Source organism: Panthera pardus, unplaced genomic scaffold (genome assembly GCF_024362965.1).
Source record: "Panthera pardus isolate Hobbes unplaced genomic scaffold, ASM2436296v1 HiC_scaffold_16, whole genome shotgun sequence".
NCBI classification, from domain to species: domain Eukaryota; kingdom Metazoa; phylum Chordata; class Mammalia; order Carnivora; family Felidae; genus Panthera; species Panthera pardus.
In genome coordinates this window covers 14,849,054-14,855,458 of record NW_026526721.1, presented here as the reverse complement: position 1 = coordinate 14,855,458, position 6,405 = coordinate 14,849,054, and positions in this window count along the sequence as shown.

Here is a 6,405-nt window from a genome sequence, read left to right as displayed (position 1 = left end):
TTAATATCCAGCAAAGTGATCTTAAAGACAGAGTATTACCAGAGATCGGGTCATTTCCTAATGGCAAAATGGTCAATTCATCAAGAAGACATAATGGCCCTAAATAAGTAGGCATCTATTAGCAGAGTTTCAAAATAAATGGAGCTAAAGCTGCCTGAAATAAATTAGAAATAAACCCACAAATAAAGTTAGAGATTTTAGCACTCCCCTCTTAATAATTGATAGCATAAATCTACTAAAAAAGACCAAATACGGATATAGCAGATTTGGGGAATATCATCAATCAACTCGATCTGATTGAATATTTAAATTTTTATTTATATAACAATAAATCCAACGAGTGCATGGTGAACAATCTTCTCAAGGGCACATGAAAATATTCACCAAGACAGATCATACCTGCGGTCATAAAGCAGTATGGTGAAGTGAGCTCATCAACTGCCTTCCTTGCTCAGAGATTTTGTAGATGCCGTAGGCAGTCACCCCTGGCCTGTCCTCTGCCACCAGCTGGTCCATACGTGGAATAATAGGAAGGACAGCGGGCACGTGGAGCTCAAGCATTCCACCTTTGCTTCCACACTCTGTTTTAGCTTTACTCCATTTCAGCCTGACCTTGTGCCGTTCTTTGCAAGGTGTGGAAAGGTGTCCACCATGATCCCTGTCTTCCTGTATGTCTATTCTTTCCTTCACGACCCAATTTAAACTTACATTACATTAAAGTTAGTTTACTTTTCCAAAATCTTTCAAACCTTCTCTTCTCTCTCCTCTGAGTTTCATGAACTGTATACCACATATATTTTTATTTACTCTTTCCTTCGTCTATGTCTGATTTCTTCCACTGGATTAAAAACGCTCTGAGAGAGCAGGTGTCATGCTTTATATTTCTTTGGCAATATTGCCTAACTAGTTGCACAATAATGGCTGGTTGCATGAGTACATGAGCGAATGAAGGCTTGATGTTACCTTTTGCAGTTTCATAGCCTCTCTTTACTTGTGCAGACCTATCTTTTAAGGCTTTTCACATGTGGCCTACATATCTTTTGTTTTTAAACTCCAGGATGGTTAATGCACAGTGTGGTATTAGTTTCAGGTGTGCAGCATAGTGATTCCACACCCAGTGCTCATCACAACAGGTCCATTCCTTAATCCCCATCATCTATTTCCCCCAGCTCCCCACGAACCCCCCCTCTGGTAGCCAGCAGTTTGTTCTTTATAGTTACGATTCTGTTTCTTGGTTTCTCTCTCTCTCTCTCTTTTTCTTTTTCTATTTGCTTTGTTTCTTAAATTCCATGCCTGAGTGGAATCATACCTGTCTTTCTCTGACTTATTTCACTTCATATTATACTGTCTAGTTTCATCGACATCATTACAAATTGGCCTACGTATCCTACCAGGACCTAAAATATGATTTGCTATTTTTAGGGGAACGTTGCTCTGAATGTAAACATTCAATAGATGAAAACTGAATAGGATGCTCGAAACAGGGAGACACAAAATTTTTAAATACCCCTAAGGGAAACACTATATTGTGCTACAATGCGCTGAGGACTAAGATCCTGGCGGTGTCTGTTCATTGCCTACGGGAAAGAATACTTGACCATGACTCAGGAGTTTCGATTTTAATTGTTTCAGTTTAATAAAGAATTGTGATAATTACGTTATTGCGTGGACCAGAGATTTCATTTCTTTACCTATACAATGAGATGTTGCACTACCTATTAGGTAAGGTGCCTTCTAGGTTACACATTCTTCTACCTTATATAGTTTACATTCGAGCTGTACCCTTGAAGTGTTTTGTGGACCAATAGCAGTGGTATCGTCGAGGAGCTTGTTGGAAATACAGGATCTCATCTCAGACCCTGGCCCAGACCTACTATGCACATAAAGTTAGGAAATCACTGTTCTAGAATGCATACATTAAATGGTATGCAGGCTCCCCTAAATAGGATGCATATTTTTCTTTAAAGCTTAGAGAGTTAGCCATGAACACAAACAACCTGTTATTATTCCCCCTCAGAAAGCTTATGTCAGAAGAGGTGCATTTCTCACGGTGTCTACAATTATCAGCTTGAACTTTCCTTTTATCCATAGAGACATACAGCATCTCACGCTTCCAAGCTTCCACTTTTACCTGCCTGAGGTGAGGAATCTCCGAGCTAGGAGTGTTTGAGGGAATTTACTCTTGAAAGGAAAAAAGCAATATATGGAGATGATAATATTTTGTCTTTGTCTCAGTTAGATGGTAGTCTCTGTTTCCTCTGTGCATCCTGAGTGAATGATAGACTAAGTTATACTGACATGTCTTTCTGAAAGAAGTGAAATATTTGGTTTAATTAGTTTTCCTGTTGCATTGCTTGACATTAGCTATAATTGATATGTTGAACTAGATGTTACTGCTCAGAGTTTCTTAATAAACAAAAGCCTTGGAACTCATCTTTTTTTTTTCTTTTCCTCTAGGAGAGAAGGCTTTGTTAGTTACTTAATGTTGGTGATTTTCACCATGTTATGTTAATTCTCTACCCTTATGACATTTTTCTGTTCAACCAGTTTCTTATAAGATTTGCTATATGACATTTAAAGAGGCAAGCCTTCAAATACTTATTGATTTCATTGTTAAAATGGATCTTCTTTGATCCATTTCATTTATTTATTTCATTGATTGACTGAAATAGCAAACAGATTGATGGAATGTTTTGACGTAATACTGACACAGGCTTTGTAGTTAATTTCTCCTCACATCCTTACAAACTAAACTGGAAAAGTATGCTTCGACTTGCCTATACTGTATTTCTGTGTTAAAACCCTCCATATTTGTCAAATTGTTGATGTTTTCATTATTTTTCAATTTCAATTACTTTGTGTACATTCAAGCGAGTTTAACACATGCCTTTCTACTTCTAAGATCTTCCTTTTACAATAACCTCTCCTTCTGTCAGTTCAAGTGCAAATGAATTGGTTACGGGGCACGGGGTGCTGTGATAGACAGCTATAACCATCTTAGGTGAGAAAGCAAGACAATTAGATTTAGAAAGTTGCTGTGCAGCATGCCTTCTCATGAGAACCAAAAGAGCTAAGAGGATCAATGGCTCACTGTCCTCAAATAACCCACATACGTAGCTATCTCCGGCATTGAAATGCTTCTCTCTCTCTTTTTTTTTTTTCCCTTTCTGATTCCCAGAAAAGAAGTTACAGTTTCTCTACTCCAAAGACTCATTTTTATTACCTAGACCATCATTACACAAATTAAATTGCTATCACTCACTCGCTCCATGTTATTTCCTCTTGGACGTTGGAGATAAGAGCTTGCTGATGGGAAGTGAGAGGATTGCAAACACAGTCTCTGAGTGGCAATCCATTTCTACAGTCCCAAGAAATAGCTGCAATGAATGGAAGCTGTCTACAATTTATGAACTGGCTTACAAATAAACGTGGATATAAACCCGTTCCAATTTATGGGCAAAGATAAACATGTTAGTGTCTAAACTTACAAAACAGGGATACAGAGAGAGAACTCTCTTAATTGGGATTAATAGCCTCATCCTTCTCTTTTGTGAAACGTTGAAAAGCATAACGGATTATAATAGAGGTCAGTGGTTTCAAATCCTGAAAAGGACCTGCTCGTATGAAAAGCAGAGTAGTATGTGGGCATTGAGGAAGGAAATGATAATTCTATTTGTTTCCAGTTGGACCCACTCACGGGCAACCTATTTTTATCCTAATTTAGATTTGTATTGGTGGATGGCTACAGATCATTCCATTAGAGAATTGTCATGAATTCATGTGTGGCTCCACTACGAGAAGAAAACCATCATTATTAATATCAAATAGTGGGCTATATAACTTCTGGAAGTGCTCATCTCCTGTTCCATTTGCTGTATTTGAAGTATATAGACATGTCCTAGAGTACTGGGGGAAAATACTATTTTTCTGACATTGTATATGTAAATTTTCCAAATAAGCTGAAGTATCAAGCTATTTTTAAAAGTAAAGAAAGTGTTTAAAGAACAGAAAAAATGTAGAAAAAGTTCTGTTTTCTACTCTTGTATCACATAGCACTTGAATGAGATCATCTCATGATCAAAACCTTGCTTATGACGTGCAAGTTTTGTTCTCGTTTGTCTTAGAAGTCAAATGAAAAGGTGTAAGTACTGAATAGGAAATACAATTCAAGAAAATCACAAATGCAGTATTTTGCATGACGTACTCTAATGTGCCCAGTCACTCACCAGTGTTTTCTGCCATCACAATGGGCAATACCAATGCTCACGTTAATGGCACTCCCCATGCACATCTCTTCAAATTCCACACAATCCCTCCATTTCAAGAACTCTTACTCTACTTCATTATATAGCCTTCTTGGTGCAGTCATTCCTTAGATATCACCGTCACCTGAACTGCTTTCATTCCGTATTGATACCACAGAGTTCTTTTCCTCTACTGAACCACATCGTCATTTCTGTTATGATTTTCATTTCTTTTCTAAATATATTTCCTCCCCATCCTTTAGATCTTCCATGATTTGACTTCTTCAAAGCCTCTATTTCACAATGAATCATTTCCACAATGATTTTACTAAGGACTTAAATTTTCCTGCTTTCTTAGCCTTTTGCAATATCTTACAAGTATATTCTTCTTCTGCATACCTTGGTTATCAAGAATTGCTATGACAGAGAGAGAGAGAGAAAGAAAGAAAGAAGAAAGAAAGAAAGAAAGAAAGAAAGAAAGAAAGAAAGAAAGAAGAAGGAAAAGGAAGAAAGGAAGAAGTAATCAATAAGAACTAACAACATCAATTATCATAATCTTAATTTTTTTTAATGTTCATTTATTTTTGAAGGAGAGACAGAGCATGAGCAGGAGAGGGGCAGAGAGAGAAGGAGACACAGAGTCCAAAGTGGGCTCCAGGCTCTGAGCTGTCAGCACAGAGCCCGACGCGAGCTGGAACTCATGAGACATGAGATCATGACCTGAGCTGAAGTCAGACGCTTAACCAACTGAACCATCCAGGCACCCCCAATTATCGTAATTTTTATACATACAACAGAATTTTCTATTTTTCTCAGCAATCGTATTGAATCTGTGGCAACTAGCTGAATTACTGTTTTAAAAAGACACACAAGGCTTTGTTTTGCTGCAGAAAATGTAGTCCTCAAACTTTACTGGGTTAAAACAAATGTTGTAGATTGCATGCTAGTTCACATGAGTGGGGGGTGGCTTTAATGACCAGGCTGACAAAGTCTCTGTTTGACGCCACAATTCAGGATTCTGTACATCAGGGAAAGTAAAAAAGAAATATGAATCAGAAGGAAAACTGAAAAATTTAGCAATCATTAGAGATATTTCCCACAATGTTCTGTTACTTATGATCTCCAAACCCTAGGACTCATTTTCATTTTTCTGGCTCTCGGTAGATAATGTTGTTTTCACTTTGTCTGGCAAACAGATGCTAAACAACCATGTCACCCAATTTATTCCCACCCCACATTCCTCTGCACACTCACCCATCCTTTCTCCTCCTCTGCCATCCCAGCATCATTTCATTTACAAACAGTTTTAGAACCAAGGGCATTCATGGTTGACTTTGGAAAACAGAGAATGACTGTTAGGATAATGGGACTAATTCATGAATCAAGAGGGATGAGGACAAATACAATGGAATAGTATTAGGTTAGGTCACTGATACTATATCTCGTTTCAGTGAGATAGAAAAGCTGTAGCCCAAGGTAGGAGTGAATGCCAAAGACTGGAACATTCTATTATAGTACCTGGAGACAAGGACATGGGAAGAGTAGGGAATATCATGTTCCTTCACAACAGTAAGCAACGGCCCAAAGATTGTGTTAAAAGTTGTTACGGATTCTTGGGTTGGTTCTGCTAATACCCATTCTAAGAGTTACAGGATGTTGAAGATGGAAGGACCAAATGAACAATTCCTTCCTCCACTTGTCAATAGGATTTGGGATCTGATTTTTATTCTACCTTTAAGACACTCTGCTATGAGATCTAGATTAGGAACTGAATCACTGAGACAGGCATGGTGTGATATATCCATTGGTGACTCATATCATGGCAGACATGGCACATTTATTGGCTTTTTGATTCATCAGCTAAGTGGAGGAAGAGGAAATCTCTTGCCAAACATGACAGACAAAGTGTGGCTTAAGAGTGGGGGAATTAGCAGCTTCCGGATTGTCAGCTTCTTACCGGGGAAAGGGAAAACTCAACAGAACATGAATAACTGGTGGATGGGGTGTTGTTTCTAGGAAGTCATCTAATGCCTTCTCTACCTCTTCCAACAACCTTGTAAACTCCTAAATCTTCACATAAAATGTGTGTTTGTTTAAACCAGCTGAAGTAGATTCTGTTGTCAAAAACTCAACACTGACCAACATCATAATTGACAGCAGA